Source organism: Tenrec ecaudatus, chromosome 9 (assembly GCF_050624435.1).
Source record: "Tenrec ecaudatus isolate mTenEca1 chromosome 9, mTenEca1.hap1, whole genome shotgun sequence".
Classification (NCBI taxonomy): Eukaryota; Metazoa; Chordata; class Mammalia; order Afrosoricida; family Tenrecidae; genus Tenrec; species Tenrec ecaudatus.
Window position 1 is genome coordinate 47,089,701 of NC_134538.1, and position 16,515 is coordinate 47,106,215.

The window sequence follows — 16,515 nt, forward strand, 5'->3', positions numbered from 1 at the left end:
CATCCCCTGGGAAAGAGGCCGCTGGTACACCAGTCAATCAATTACGTTCACATTTCTGATTATGTGTGTTCTGTGACGTCTCACTATATGGGAGTTCTTGGAATTCTCCTTGGAACTTGGCTCCTTCGTTGGTTAATAAGTTGAAAAAATATATATTTGGCACAATTTTTACCTTTTTAAAAAACAAAACAAAAGATACTTTTCAAGAGGAGTCCTTCTCGATCAATCAGGGAAGACTCAGGAGCCTGTATCAAGGAAAACACCACGTGAGAGATGCCCCTGCTGGGGCGTCTCAAGGACGCCCTAAGTGCCTGTGAAAGAAAGCACTGCATTGGTGGCAGGTGAGTAATGCTGATCCAAGCAAAGGCTGCTGGGAGAGAGGAGGGGGAGTGGAACCAAGGTGGGGACAGAGAAGACGCCTCCCGCCTGCCCACGACTGCAGGCTCTGTTCCCGCAGGGCTAGTCGGAGAGGGAGATGCTTTCGTCGTCACCAGAGTTTGCGGTTGTTGTTCATGCTGTTGGGTCAGCTCCAGCTCATAGCAACCCTGTCTATAAGAGAACAACCAGTCCCTGGGCCTGCGCTGTCCTCAGAGTAACGGGAATGTGTGACCCCATTGGTGCAGTCACCACGCCAGCCCAGCTCCACGATGATGTGGGCCATGGATCGAATTCTTTCTACCAAAATTGGATGTCGACGTGACTAGGCCAGGGGTCTCAGTATTTATGCAATTATCCCCCTATCTGTGACCTAATGTCGTTATTGAACTATGGTGCTGGCAAAGAATATTGAAAATATGAGCAATACTTCTGGAAACATTTGTGTATGAGTTTTATGTGGCGATACGTTACGTTGTCTCTTGTAGCCATCTAAGAGTGGAATTGCTGAATTACAAGAGCACTCTGTGCTAAACTGTTCTAGGAACGGTTTTCCAATGCAGCTACCCCCTTTTACCTTCTCACTAGCAATGTGTGAGGATCCTGGTTGCTCCATATCCTTGCCAGCACTTGTCATTATCTGACTTTTAAATTTTAGTCATCCTACTGAGTATGAAGTGGCATCTCTTATGCTTTTTATTTGAATTTCCCTGATGACCAAGAGTGTTGAGCATCTTTTCATGGGCGTATTGGTCATTGCACAAGAGATGCTGAAACAAAACATAAGTTAGCTTTATGACGTCACCCTAGGGGACACACTTGTTCAATGGGCAGTGCAAGCAGAAGAATGGGAGTGTGGAGACAGATGTGAGGGGGGTGTATGTTGGGTATTGGAAAGTTGACTCTCAAAACATTCCCTATAAAATAGAGGCTCATCTTCTGTTGGGAATGAGGAGAATGGGAAGGCCATGGCTGTCTGAACGTGTAGGAGACTTGAAATAGCTACTCTGGGAGTGTGGCAACTAGGTGACATGTAGTAGGATTGCCAAAGTGTAGAGACGGCAATCGAGGAAACGTAAGGGAACAGAGGAGTCCAGAGGTGGAGTCAGGACAGACTCCTGCATGCCATCAAAGCGGGGGGGGGTTTCTATGGGGATTCCACAACAGAACCTGTGCATGCTGGTATGTATGGCCCTGCGTCCCTCAATAGAACATCACTGAAACCTGGAGGAGCTCCAGGTTCTCTCCGTTAACAGTTCCATCTTCTCGTGCTGGTATGGTTCTTGGTTGTCCATCGGTCCAACTCCATGCCCCTCACTGGCTTATAATGAAAGCGTCCATTCTTAAAGGGGCGCCGACACCGGAATTGCAGTGAGTTCTCAATCTCAGTAACTCAAATCTTGTGTCTGCAGAGGAGAAGCCTTCTGACTTGCACCCCATGAAATTCATCAAATGTGGCTCTAGTTCCGTGTGTTTCTGCTGCCTCTGGCACAAGCCTGTGAGCTAGGAAATGTGGGAGATACAGCTCTCAAAACCTCTTACACAAATGATCAACTTAGCCTAGGCTGACTCTGACCAAAAAGGAAATGTGTTGGAAGGCTATTGATTCCCTGACAACATGAAGAGAGAACTAAAGAAACTGATGGGGAAAGAAACGGAACCAGGGAGGCCCTGGAGTCTATTGAGAGTCTCACTAGGACACACTAAATGCCCTTGCGCTCTAGCCTCCCTCCTGCCTGGGAGGGACAGGCTCTGTTGCTGACTCTCATGCTTGATCAGGATGCCCAGCCCAGAATGTGTGCACTAGGCTCATGGATACCCTTGTCCTTGGTAAGAGAATAATCATCTGGGTTGCAGGCATCTTGAAAGACCCTTTATTGGTCCCAAGAGCCTCGCCTCCAAGAGCCTCGCCTCCAAGAGCCTCGCCTCCAAGAGCCTCGCCTCCAAGAGCCTTGCCTCCAGGGTGACCCCTGTGTGTCAGAGTACAATGCCACTTTCAACCACTTAAATTTAAAATGTTATTCTTCTGGAAAAACTCCCCAAGTGAACATAAACTTAAAACACAAATATAAAATCAAATTTGGAGCACATGAATTTGAAAAGCTACCATTGAAGCCAGATAGCGAGTGGTTCCTAGTTATTGAATCAACCACTGACTTTCTAAGGAAGACTCTTAATTCTCGCATTAAGAAGGAGTTCAGTTTCTTCTGACTTTCTAAGGAAGACTCTTAATTCTCGCATTAATAAAGGGGGTTCAGTCTCTTCTTCTCATGCAGTCCTTCGCCAGTCTTCAGGCGGGTTAGCAGTTTGTTGCAGTTACTGCTGTCCCAGAGTCAAAATTTAGAGATGGGCTTGTTCTCTAGACATTTTGGCATAATTACCAAATTATTAAAGGTAAAACGAGGGTGACAGTCTGTAGATTTTCACTCTGCTAGTACAAACTGCCAGTAGACGCAGAACGCTGTCAAAACAGAACCCAAGGCAGCAGAAATCTGTCAGAGGTAGTGCTAGAAGATGAATCTCTCAAGTCAGAAGGCCTCAAAATATGACTGAGGAAGAACTGCTGCCCAGAGTAGTCCCCCCTAGTGACATGGATGGAGTAAACTCTATGGGCGTAAAACCCTCTGGACCTTCATTTGCTTCTGGGCTATGGTGCAAAATGGAAAGAAACAACCACAACATCTATCAACAATAGGAAGTTGGAGTGCACATGAACTATTAATCTAAGAAAATCGTAAGTTGTCAAAAATGAGATGGCATGCATAAAGATCAATATCCTACATGATGGTGAGCTGAAATGGACTGGTATTGGCTATTTTGAATCTGGCAGTCATATGGTTTACTGTGCTGGGAATGCTAGGCTCAAGAGGAGCCTTGTGTAGTGTAGTGGTGGTGTAGTCATTGTCAAAAGAACATTTCAGGATCTATCTTGAAGTACAATGCTGTCTGTGCTAGGATAATATCGATTGTTGGCCTACTAAGGAATCCGGTCCATAAAACTATTATTCAAATTGATGCACAAGTTACTAAAGCTAGTGATGAAGAAATTGAAGAATTTAACCAACATCTTCAGTCTGAAATTGATCAAACATGCAATCAAAATGCAATTATTGGCTATTGGAATGCAAAAGTTGGAAACAAGGAGGAAGGAAGAGTTGTTGGAAATTATGGACTTGGTGATAGAAACAAGGCTGTAGATTGAATAATAAAATCCTGCAAGGCTAATGACTCCATTGCAAATGTTTTTTTCTACAACATAAATGACAACTGTATATATATGGGCCTCACCAGATGGAATACACAGAAATCAATTGACTACATCTGTGGGAAAAGACAATGGAGAAGCTCCTATCAGCAGCTAAAACCAGGCCAGGGACTGACTGTGGAACAGACCACCAATTGCTCATATGTAAGTTCAGACTGAAGCTCAAGAAAATTAAAACAAGTCCACAAGGGCTCATGAGGGAGGGGGGAGTGGGGAGGGAGGGGGAAAAAGAGGACCTGATGCCAAGGGCTTAAGTGGAGAGCAAATGCTTTGAAAATGATGAGGGCAAAGAATGTACAGATGTGCTTTATACAATTGATGTATGTGTGGATTGTGAAAAGAGTTGTATGAGCCCCTAATGAAACATTTTTTTTAAAAGAGCCAAAATATAGCCTTGCATATATTCCTCCTGAATTTAGAAAACAACTCAAGAACAGATTTGATGCATTGAACAGAAATGACAGAAGACTGATGAGCTGTGGAAGGACATCAAGAACTTCACACACACAGAAAGCAAAAGGCATTAAAAAGACAAGAAAAGGTGAAAAGATCAAAGTGGATGTCAGAAGAGACTAGTAATTGAAACTTGCTCTTAATCCTAGAGCAACCAAAGCAAATGGAAGAAATGATGCAGTCAAAGAGCCGAACAGAAAATTTCAAAGGTTATCTTGAGAAGACAAAGGAAAATCTTATGATGAAATTAGAAAACTAAAAAGGAAAATATGTTCAGCATATCTTAAACTGGAAAAAATCAAGAAAAAATTCAAATCTTGAGTTACAAAATTGAAAGATTCTATGGGCAAAATATTGAACAAAGCAGCAAACATCAAAAGATGGCAGGAATACAAAGAGTCACTGAATCAAAAGAACTAATCAGCATTCAATGAGATAACATAAGAACGAAGAAGCCCAAGCTGCACTGAAGGCATTCGTCAAAAACAAGGCTCCAGGAACTGATGGAATCGCAATTGGAATGTGTCAAGAGGCGGATAAAGGATTCACTTATCTCTGCCCAGAAATTTGGAAGGCAGCTATCTGGCCAACTTACGAGAGGAGATTCATATTTGCAGCTCTTCCAAAGAAAGTTGACTTCGAATGGGAAAATTATAGAACTATTTAATTCATATCACATGCAAGTAACTTTTTGCTAAAAATCATCCAACAATGGTTGCAGCAGTACATTGACAGGGAGCTGCCAGAAGTTCAGGCCGGATTCCACAGAAGATGTGGAATAGGGATATTACTACCTGTGACAGGTTTTTTTGTGCCAGTACAGCTCCTCTAGGAACATGTGGGCGGAGTTTGATTGGACGGCAACTGAGATAAATGGCTGTGAGGGCAGCCTCTTCCTGGTTCTCCCTGGAGGCGGTCACTCTCTCTCTGCCTTCCGCTTCCTGTTGACAAGCCTGTGAGAGCCCTGGAGATGCGCCACCGTCATCGGATGCACAAGGCTTTGCACCCTCCGGCCTGTGATCCTCCTGCATTTTGCGTACTCATCTCCTCCCCGAGACCCTTCCGTAAGGGGATGTCCAGTTGCCTAGAGATGGGCTTTGGGTCCCCACCCCGCACCCCCCTCACTCACAATGATGTGACATTTTGTTCAGACTTGGGGGCTAATACTGACCTATGGACTTGATCTGGACTGGGCTGGGAAGTGTTCTTAATATAGAGTTACTCTTTGATATAAAGTTCTTTCTTGTGCATACTTGAGTGTTATCAAAGCAGAACACACCAAAGATGTTTATTTCGGTTTTATATGGCATTCGACTGGATAGCCTTGAAAGAATGAGCATTCCAGAATACTAATTATGTTACTGCAGACCCCGAGCATGGATCAAGAGACAGTTATGTGGACAAACCAAGGGAGTCCAGCATGTGGGCGTATAGGGGTGCCCACAGTCAAGCAGGTCCTCAGGAGCCACTTTGTGATTGTGGAAAATCAGACAGACAGACAGCGGGGACAGGGGCTCCTTGTCCCAATGTCAGGACTGAGAGAGTCAATGTATTCTCCATTGGGTATATACAATGGGGCTGACTGATATTTCAAAAGGCATACATGTCATACAGTGAACATATGACATAGTCAGTGGATAATATCATCATCTTGACCTCGTGCTAGTTACCTCGGGCGTCCCTGAACCCTTCCCAGGAGAGCAAGCAGCAAGGGGCAGCAAACCAGAGTTTGCTACGTGTGACAGTGGGTCAGGATATATCACCTGATTGCTCGTACAACTCTTATCACAATCCATCAGTCCATTGTGTCAAGCACATTTGTACATTTGTTGCCATCATCGTTCTCAAAACATTTGCTTTCTACTTGAGCCCTTGGTATCAGCTCCTCATTTCCCCTCCCTCCCTCACAGACCCTTGATAATTTATAAATTATTATTATTTTGTCATGTCTTTTACTCTCCGATGTCTCCCTTCACCCACTTTTCTGTTGTCCGTCCCCCAGGGAGGGGGTTATTTGTAGATCCTTGTGATCGGTTCCCCCTTTCTAACCCACCTTCCCTCCACCCTACTGGTATCACTACTCTCATTATTGGTCCTGGAAAATATGGGCCGCTTCACGAATTTGCGGGTCATACTTGCTCAAGGGCCGTGCGAGTCTTCTCTGTATCGTTTCAATTTTAGTATGTGTGCCGCCAAAGCAAGTGCGAACGTAATTGCTCTTATCTACAGGTAATCTTCCGCACAGGGAATAGCCAGACACATGAATGACTCATCTTATACAGTAGCTCCTTTATGGCAGTTCCTTTATGGGGGGGTGGGGGTGGAGTGAGGGACTATGCCCAGTCATGAAAATGTGTATTAAGATTTACTTATATCTCACAACTGTCAGGGTCTTCTCCCACCGGAGTTGGCTTTCCAGACCCATAACTATGAGCACAGAGGCTTTAGGGTCATACATTCTCATCCGGTCGCTCAGCTTTACCACATGCACGGTTTAAAATCAAGAAAGGTATGCATCAGTGTTGTATCCTCTGCCATACTTATTCAGTCTGTATGCTGAGTAAATCATCAGAGAAGCTGATATGAACAATATTAAGGCATCAGTTTTGGAGGAAGTCTGTTAACAACCTGCAATAGGCAGATGACACACCCTTGCTTGCTGAAAGGGAGGACTTGAAGCACTTGCTGATGAAGTTCAAGGACTTCAGCCTTCAGTGTGAGTTACAACTCAATGTAAAGAAAACACATATTCTCACAACTGAACCAATAAGTCAAATCATGATAAATGGAGAAAAGTTTGAAGTTGTCAAGGATTTTGTCTTGCTTGGATCCACAACCAACACAATGCATTGCTACACAAGACCTCTTCCTTAAGTTGAAAATCAAGGATGCTACTTTGAGGCTTAAGGTGTGCCTGACTCAAGCCATACCATGATATTTTCAATTTGCTCACATGCATGCGAAAGTTGGACATTGAATAAGGAAGACCAAAGAAGAATCCATGCATTTGAATCATGGTGCTGGCAAAGAATATTTTAAGTACCATGGACTGCCGAAAGAACCAACAGATCTGTCTTGGAAGTACTGCCAGAAATAAAGATGGTGAGACTTCGTCTCAGGTATTTTGGGCAGGTTTTCAGGAGAGACCAGTCCCTGGAAAAGGACATCATGCTTGGTAAAGTAGAGGGACAGTGAAAAAGAGGAAGATTCTCAACAAGATGGACCGACACAGGGGCTGTCACAATAGGCTCAGACAAGAACAGTTGTGCGGTTGGTGATTTGGTTGCTATTAGGGTCGCTATTAGTTGGAACCAACCTGAAGGCACCTAACAACAACAAACTCAAAAACAAAACAAAAAGCCCTACTACTATGCAACTTTTTTCTTTCTTTTTTGGAGGTTTTGTGGGTTTTAAGTTGGACTCTTAACCACAGGTGAGCAGTTCGAGTCCACTAGATGCTCTGTGGGCTAAAGATGAGGCTTTCTATTCCCATTAGGGTTTACACTTAGAAACCTACAGGGGCAGTTCCGCTCGGTCCTGTGAGATCACTGTAAGTCAGAACTGCCCAGATGGCAGTAAGCGAGCTCCATATGATTCTCAACAACTGGCTTCTCCAAGTCCATTACTGGGTTTTCTTCTAGGAGTGTCTGGGTAGACTTGAACCTTCAGGTGCCCTTGAGTATCAGCTGAAAACAGAGAAGCACACAGTTTCAGGGTGCCAATAGACTACTGGTCTAGAATCCCTGCTCTACTATGTTTTGTCTGCCTGGTCTCAACAGTGGGCCTGTCCATGGTCACCCTGGGACCTGCCATTTAACCCCATTTCGTGTTCACCTACCCATGGATGGCACAGAGCCCAAAGCCGCCTCTTAGGACTAGGAACTTTTTTTATTTTTAAAGGGCAAGACACTATTTTCGTCACTGTTTTGCAGGGAGGAAATACTGTTTGTCCTGATGATTCATTTTGGTGGGTTTTTTTTCTTGGTGGTTTTTGGATGTTTTATTGATTCATGACAAGTTACCAGGCATCTGGCATAAATTAAATGGGACTTTCTCTTGGTGACAGTAAATGAAAGGTCTTAAATAAGATTAGCATAAAGTCGAGTGGTGATGGGAACACATGTGTTTGGGCAATCGTCGGGACTTGAGTCAGTTCAATCATAAGCCGGACTGTCCAGCAAAGCTAGTTTACAGTGACACACACCTCCAGTGTGGCGCTGCCCATGATGTGATGTCTGTTCCTCCTTTCCTGCCCACGAGCTCTGGCAGATCAAATTTTTTCCCATAATGTGTTGCTTTATCACATGATCCCAGTTAGCTACATGGGGGGAAGAGGCAGGAAGCTGTCCCAGAAGTTTCCTGGGGAGCTACATTCTCCACAGCAGGCTTGGTCAAGGAGAGGGTTCATGGACCAGAGGAAGACCCACAACAAGATGGGTCGGTACAGTGGCTGCGACAAGCGTAGCACTTGTGAGGACGGTGCAGGACCGGGCGGTGTTTTGTTCTTTTGTATATCGAGTCCCCCTGAACCAGAACCGACTCGGTGGCACCTAAAACAACAGCTTCTCTCGGGTTTGTGCGAGAAGTTTTCCACAAAACCGCGGAGGCCATTCAGTGGGGCTGATTTTGCAGACTGAATAAATACCTGGAGGCACTTTTCCTCGTCATATGTAGGGGAGGGCTGCCACTGGCATCTAGTGGGCAGAGACTCAGGATGCTGCTAAGCATCTTACAGTGGACAAGGCAGTTCCCACAAGGAAGGATTGTCCAGTCCAACACGTCCATGATGCCAGGCCTGAGGAACTCTGCTTGAGTCCAGCAAGATGCCATTGAGCTGATTCTGACTTGATGTTTGTTAGGTCATGAAACCGTTTAATGAAAAGTCATGCCGTGTCTCTGTGTGCATGCATTTAACTGTTTTATGTGGCCCGTGTTGTTGTTGTCAGGTGCCATCGAGTTGGTCTGACACACAGCAGCCTCTGTGCTAGAGAACGAAACCCTGCCCGGCCCTGTGCCACCCTCACGACTGTTCCTAAGCGTGAGCCCATCGATGCAGCCACTGCGCCGATCCATCCCGTCGAAGGTCCTCCTCCTTTTCTGTCCCACCACTTATCACGTCTGAAGTCCTTCTCCAGGGACTAGTCTCTCCTGACAACGGGTCCAAAGTCTGGGAGGCACCGTCTTGCCATTCTTGCTTCTGAGGAGAATTCTAGCAGCACTTCTGCCAAGACAGATTCGTTGGTTCTTGGGCCAGGCTTAAGTCAGGAGGTTCATCTTAGTCCTCAAAGTGACATCCTTGCTATTCAACATTTTAAAGAGGTCTTGTGCAGCAGATTTGCCTGTTTTATAGATACAAAACATGTCAATTCAATGTTTCTTTACATGTAAAATTCAGCAACACTGGTTACATTCCTCATGTTGTACATTCGCCATCACTATCTCCTTCCCAATGTTCCACTGTTATTAACAGAAACTCAGTGCTCATGAAGCTGATACATTAAAATTTTCTTTTAAAAAGAGACTATATCTTGCCTACATCTTGTTCTCTAAATACCATTCTCCCTATAAGGGCCTAGCTTAGCTCTTGGCCTTGGTCTCTGCCTTGCTCTGGCTGCCAATAAATATCCAAAGGGCACACCACTCTACTATAAGCCTTCGCCTGAAGGCACTCAGCACTGACGCCCTAATTAAATTTAAACTCCACAGTCAAGCTCCCAAGGACACTCAGTTTTATCCTCTCTATGAGCCAGGGAGCCCACCACCCTGGCTCTTGGTTCTTGTGCCTCCACTCCTCAGCCATTCCTATGCTGTTTCTCTGGTGTCATGGCCTTTCTGTCCCTGGATCGAAGAGGTTCAGTGCACTGGGTAGTAGGGTCCAAAAGATGTGCTGTAATCCTGGGTCTTTTTTGACGGTGTGAGATCCCCACCCCTATCCTTCCTGCTTCTGACATGACTCATTCCCTACCCTGCAGGATGGCAAGAATGACCAATCCCCAGGTTAGAGTTGCAAGTGATCGCCATTAACTCTGTTACAATCATTCACAACGGAATCATATCGTTTCGTCAATATCCTCCCCCACTTTTTCTTACCCAGACCCATCAGGAAAAAGTGTCTTGATGAGCACAAGAATGAAGAAAATGCTCTAAACTTGATGGTGGCGATAATGGTCCAACTGTTCTTGATATGATTGAACTCGTTGGGCTGTGAGCCACAAGGTTGGCAGTTTGAAACCACCAGCTGGTCCAAGGGAGCGGGACGGGGCTTTCTACGCCTGTAAACAAGTTAGAGTCTCAGGAACCCACACAGGGGTTTCCTATGAGTCAGCATCGACTCAATGGCAGTGAAAAAGAGATTGAATTGTAAGATATGTGAATCATGTCTCAATAAAACTGTTTCTTAAGTTATTTGATGGCAATCACAATGATTGTGGCTAGAAGAGGCACTTCAAATAATCCATTGCACCATAAACACCAAAAATGAAAATCATGGGGGAACTAGAGAACAAAACCCCAAATGGTTATTTTCTGGAAACGCGTTTTTCTTTTCTTCCTCTTTTCAATGCCAGCAATCAATTTATTTTCTTCATCGTAAACCTCTTCGCACGGGCTGTGCCCCTGCTTTTGCGGAGGTGAAATTCTCTGCACTTCGCCCCTCTCCGTGCCCTCCAGTGCTAGAACTCTCTGTACAGGGTATCCCTCTCGCAGCCACAGCTCAGGTCTGAGCGCTTCCTCGGGGCTTTGTGTCCAGCGTGGCCTCTTCCTGTGTCGCGATGGAATCACGGTCACTTAGTTGGGTTATCCTGTGACCCAGACCAGGAGCCGCGAGAAGAAAGAACTGTTTATACTCTTTCGATCGCCTTGAAAACACACACAGCACACAGGTCACTAGGTCAACATTTTCCACCTGTACAGTTCAGTGACACTGGTTACAGTCATCATGTTGTGCAACGGCTAGGATACTCTGTGCTGTCACACGCGGATGTGCAACACTTCCTAAGCAAGAACTGCCCCTACGGCGCCCCGTGGCCCCCGGTAAGTACCACAAAAGTTTGGTTTCGGTGAATTTCATAGGAGTGGGGTCATACAAAATGGGTCCTGGTGTGTCTGATTGATTCCACTGAACTTGAAGCTCCCCAGGGTCATCCAGGTGGAAGCCGGGGGTGGGGGGGGTGGGGAGGCAGAGGTGGGAATCGGGACTTCTTTTCGCTGTATGGTTGATGGTGTTTCACAGGTTGTTGATCTGGTCATCTATTGGTGAATTTCTAAGCGGTTTCTTCTTTTTGGCTATTGTGAACAGTGTGCTGTAAACATTGATGAGGAAAAAGAGGTTTTTGAACAGAAAACCCCACGTGGTGGGAGCTGGCCTGCAGCACAATCACGTGGCCTGGGCCCAGCAGGCTGAGGGGGGCGGTGTGCTGGACTCGTGACCAGGAGAGCGGCACCCTCTCAGGTCATGAAATCCAGTCCACGTCCACGCTACTTGGACATATTGCAAGGAGGCTTTTGCTACATTTGGAATTATAGCTAAATGTCACCCAACAGCTTCTTGCCCATCTGTCCCTCAGCAAGCGCTCCAAGACTCTCCGCCCCAGTAGGGTTTTCACGTTTCTTTCCTGATCCAAACGGAAGCCCAGTGGACAGCCCCGGCCGAGCTCTGGCTCGTTCTGAGAAACCGAACCCCGCGCCACAGAATGGACTCGGTGCAATTTGTCGACCAGATCATCTAGAAGATGGTGAACGTGCTGAGCTACTAACGACAAGGTTGGAGGTTCAAGTCCATCGAAAAGTGCCTCTGAAGAAAAAGCTGGTGATCTGACTTCAGAATACCAGCCATTGGCGAGCCCATGGGCTCCAGGTCTGCTTTGCCGCACATGGGTTGCCGCGGTTGGAATCGCTTCTACTGTAAGTGGTTTTAAATTGGGAACATCCTCTGTTAGCAACGTACCGGCGCCGCCTGACCTTTGCTCTGGGCTTGCATGGCTGCTTCCCACGCCCTCACCTGGATAGGTGACACTTCGGTCGGGAGCCTCTTTACTTATCACTGTCCCCTGAGTAGTCGGAGCCACCGTACTGGGGCAGAGCTCCTTGTCACTGCTTGTCGCTCTCTCAGGTAGACAGTTGCCACCTCTTTTGTGTTGTTTCCTGTTTGCCACTCCTCGGGCGCTGTGGCCCAGTGCGGTCCCTCCCCAGCCCCATCGAGCGAGGCCCTTCCTCTCCGAGCTGCCTCAGTGGGAGACAGGCAGCAAACACCCTAAACTCACGGCAGCAGGTCACTGAGGCAGGGAGAGGATAGCCCTAGCTCCATGAGTTACGGTGTCCCAATTCTACTCATCACGTTTTGTTTTGCTTAAACTGGGCGCCGGGAAGGGAGCCCTGGAGACATCGCGGGGTAATGGTGGGCCGCTCACTGCTTGGTCGGTGAGTCAAGCCCACCAGCTGCTCAGCTCCTGTAAAGAGTTAAAGTCCTGGAAACCCTACGCACCAGCTCTACCCCATCCTGTCAGACTAGACTCGCAGCAGTGGGTGGGTGATAGCAACGTGGGCATTTCCATTATTCTTTCTGCTACTTGGCATCACGTTTCCTAACTTTGCGGTTGGACCCAGTCAAGTTGATCCCATGTGCCAGGGGAGAACTGCCCCCCTAGAGCTGCATGGGGCTAATGGGGCTTTTTCCTACCAGCTGCAGGGTATGTTAGAGCACCAACTTCTTGGTTAGTAGCCAAGCGTCTACCCATTGGACCACCAGACCCCTCGTGTTTCATAATAGCTTTTTAATTAAAAAAATTAATAAAAACAAAGAGCCAATATACAGGGAGACTGGAAACACAATGGCAAGCAAACTCCGGGGCATCTCTGCGGAGGATAGAGCCCTGACTTCTCCGTCAAGCCAGGCACCCCTACTTGCTCCCTAGGAGACCCCTCAGAGGCTGAGGGTTTGGGCATTGCTGGGGCCACTTTGTGGGGGGTTCCGAGGCCTGGGGAGGTGCGATCGCAGGTTCAGGCACTTGTGTGTGCACTCCTCGGGCTGTGGAGGCCACAGTCTCCGCTAGAAAGTGCCTGGGTGTCTGGGACCTACAAGCCAGAAGCTCAAAAAACGAACCCACAAAGAAGCAAACAAAAACAACCCACCTACCCTTGCCCCTGGTATCCCACCACGGAGGAAGGAAAGATGGGGGTCTGTCTGGGGGCCCGATTCTTCACGATCTCCTTGGCCACTTGTCTTCCTTCCTCCTGCCACAGTTAAAGTTCTCCCATCTGAATCCCCCACCCCACCCCCTCCCTGCTGCACACAACAGAGACTCCATCAGATGAAAGCTCCTTCAGGTTTGGTCTCCCTGCCACCCTCGTCAAACTTCTCCGCACCCACACCTGTCTTTTTTCTATTTAGGGCCAGTTCCTCCTCCTGAATGCTCCGTCTATCCCCTCCCAATGCGTCTGGAACCTCAAAACCAAGTTGTGTGGCTTCAATTACATCCCCTGCCCTTGGAAACCTAGACCCCGTCCTAGCTCAACACAGCTCGGCAATGGACTTTGTGTGGCTCCCTGGTCCTTGCTTTGCAGCTGGCTCCCTGCTGAAGTCCCAGCCCACCTCCCCCAACCTCCCAACCTCTGTGCTCCAACCCACCGTTCCCCTTGCCTTCTGGGGGAGGGGGGCAGGTTTCCCTCGCCCTAGGCCAGATGCCCCCCATCCATGCTCCTTGCTATCTGCAATGAGTTCTGTTACTCTTCATGCCTTCGCTTTACCTCCTCTTTCGTGGTGCTGTTGCGGGGAGTCCATTCCCACGCACAGTGGTCCCGTGCGACAGGGCAGAACTGCCCCATAGCATTTTCTAGGTTGTAATCTTTCAGAGCGCAGATCCCTAGGTCTTCCTGTCCTGGAGCTGCTGGGTGGAGGAGAGCCGCTTGCTCTTCCAAAGCCTCCCTCTGGCTACTGCCTCTTCCTGCAATCGCTCCCTGACTCCACTTCAGGTGAGGCGCCGTTTCCCTGACGGACAGGCAGTACGCTACTATAGTCATGATACTGTGTGCCTGATTGATAGCGTCTTAAAACAGATGTGACTCTGGGGAGGATCAGGAGAAAGAAAGGGTGTGTTTCAGTGTGATTGTGGGGGTAGGAGTGTGCGGGGCACAGGTGTGTGTGTGTGTGACAGAAGAGCTTAACCTTCATGTTCCATCATACGAAGTTAGCAGATCATGGTTCAAATAAGCAAAAAGACCCAAACTCACAGCCATGGAGCCAGTGCGGACTCCTAGGGATCCTGTAGGCTGAGTGGAGCTGCCTCCTACGAGTTCCTGAGATGGTGACTCTTAATAGGAGCAGAAAGCTTCATCTTTCCTCCCTTGGAGCTGCTGATGGTTTTGAACAGCTGACCATGTGGTCAGCAGTTCAAAGCATAACCCGTTATACCACCAGGCTCCCATGGTTCCAATAGCAGCGTGTGCGGCGGGGAGGTGGAATCAATCAATTGTCATATCAGCATATTGGTTATTTATTTACCAACGTGAATGTCAAAATAAATCATGAAGAGCTGGAACATGACAAGGGGTGGGGGGCGGATTCGGAGATGGTTTGGATTGAACTGGTGTGAAATGTAGTAGAAAATGGAAGAACTGGGCAGTGTTTCGTTCTGTTACACGCAAGGACCCACGAGCTGGTCTACCAAAAGAAACACGGGGCAATCAGCTTCTGTCAAGGGTTCCCTCTTTGGAGTCGTGGGGCTCTGGTGGTGTAGAGGCCACGCGTTGGGCTGCTAACCCCAAGGTCAGCACTTCGAAACCGCCAGTCACTCCATGGAAGAACGATGAGGCTTTCTGTTCCCATGAAGAGTTATGGGCTGAGAAACCTGCAGGGGCAGCTCTACCCTGTCCTGCAGGGTCACTATGAGTTGATGTCGACTCGATGGCATGAGTTTGGGCTTTTTTTAATAGTGACAAATATTACAACTGATCAAATTCAAATTAAATGAGGAACATAAGTCAAACTGCTTCAGGTAAGAGGGCAGAATGGGGATCCAGCTCCACTCTGAGATTCACCAAGGACGCTCTGAGACTAGAGAGGCCACGGTTTCTAGAAATTCCCTGGAAACAAATGAGAACTGCCAAATTCCTTGGATGAGAAGTAGTCGCTTGAACAACCGTTAGTCTAGCTGTGATCCTGGATGGGAGGATCGAGTTGCCTTCCACGTCTAAGAACGTAATGCAGACAGCACCCGCATGCTGAGTCTAGGAGAAGCTGGGTCGCTTGTGCTGCCCCAGGTCCACAAATGGCTCCAGGCTCACATTGAAGAGGCTGTGTCTGCAGAGATGGTTTCCAGGGGCTTGGGGGAGAAGGTGCCTCCCCGGTCCTTCACAGAGCGCCCAGCTGGCTGCCTTGATGAAGAGCTGTTTGTTTTTTAAAAAAGCGCTCCATCCAGAACAGTCTCTGAGAATATGTAGAACTCGTTTAGTCACAAGCTTGGCCATTTTAAATCAAGGAAATGGCATGTTTTGGTTAGGTCCTTCCTGAGCCATTTTTTTTACACAGATTTTCAGCAGCATTGATGCAGGATACATAATTATAGTGTCTCTAAATTAAGAGGAGGCTATATGAAGATGCTAATGCCACATACAATACTTAGAAAAACTTGTGACCTGGATCGTGTAGACTAGGAATTTTCATTGCCTTGTTTCAGTTATATGTATATATATATATATATATATATATATATATATATATATATATATATATATATATATATATATATATATATATATAGAGAGAGAGAGAGAGAGAGAGAGAGAGAGAGAGAGAGAGAGAGCCTTGGGGTAGATTTTGAATATATAATACATTCCATTTTTCTCTTTAAATATCTGTCTGTCTATCTATCTATCAGAGAAGCTGGATTCTATGAAGAAGGGTGACATGGGGATTAGAGGAAAACGTATGACCAACCTGTGATACGCAGGTGACATAACCTTGCTTGCTGAAGGTGAGGAGGAACGGAAGCCCTTGCTGATGAACGTCAAAGAGTGTAGCCTTCAGTGTGGATTTCAACTCAATGTCAGGAAGACCCAAATCCTCACGATTGGACCAGTAGGGAACATGGTAAATGGGGGGGAAAGGTTGAAATTAGCCAAGATTATGTCTAACTTGGGTCCACAATCAATGCTCGTGGAAGCAGAAGTCAGGAGATCCGAAGGTGTGTTGCATGAGGTAAATCTGCTTGCTGCACAAGACCTCTTGATAGTGTTTTGAAGAGCAAGAATGTTACTCTGAGGACTAAGGTGTGCCTGACCTGGTATTCCCCACTGCATTATATGCATGTGAAAGTTGGACATTGAATAAGAAGATGGTAGAAAAAACCTGATATTTTTGAATGGTGGTGCTGGAGAAGAAGATTGCAAGTCCCATGGACCCTTAAAAGGACAAACCAATCTGCGAT

General features: G+C 46.9%; 1 non-coding gene across 1 annotated transcript; it reads right to left on the reverse strand.

The window, feature by feature from the left end:
- Positions 1–6,191: 6,191 nt before the first annotated feature.
- LOC142457501 (U6 spliceosomal RNA) lies at positions 6,192–6,294 on the reverse strand. The gene has a single exon (XR_012786228.1). It is a non-coding gene; the product is annotated as a U6 spliceosomal RNA (small nuclear RNA).
- Between the last annotated feature and the right edge of the window lie 10,221 nt (positions 6,295–16,515).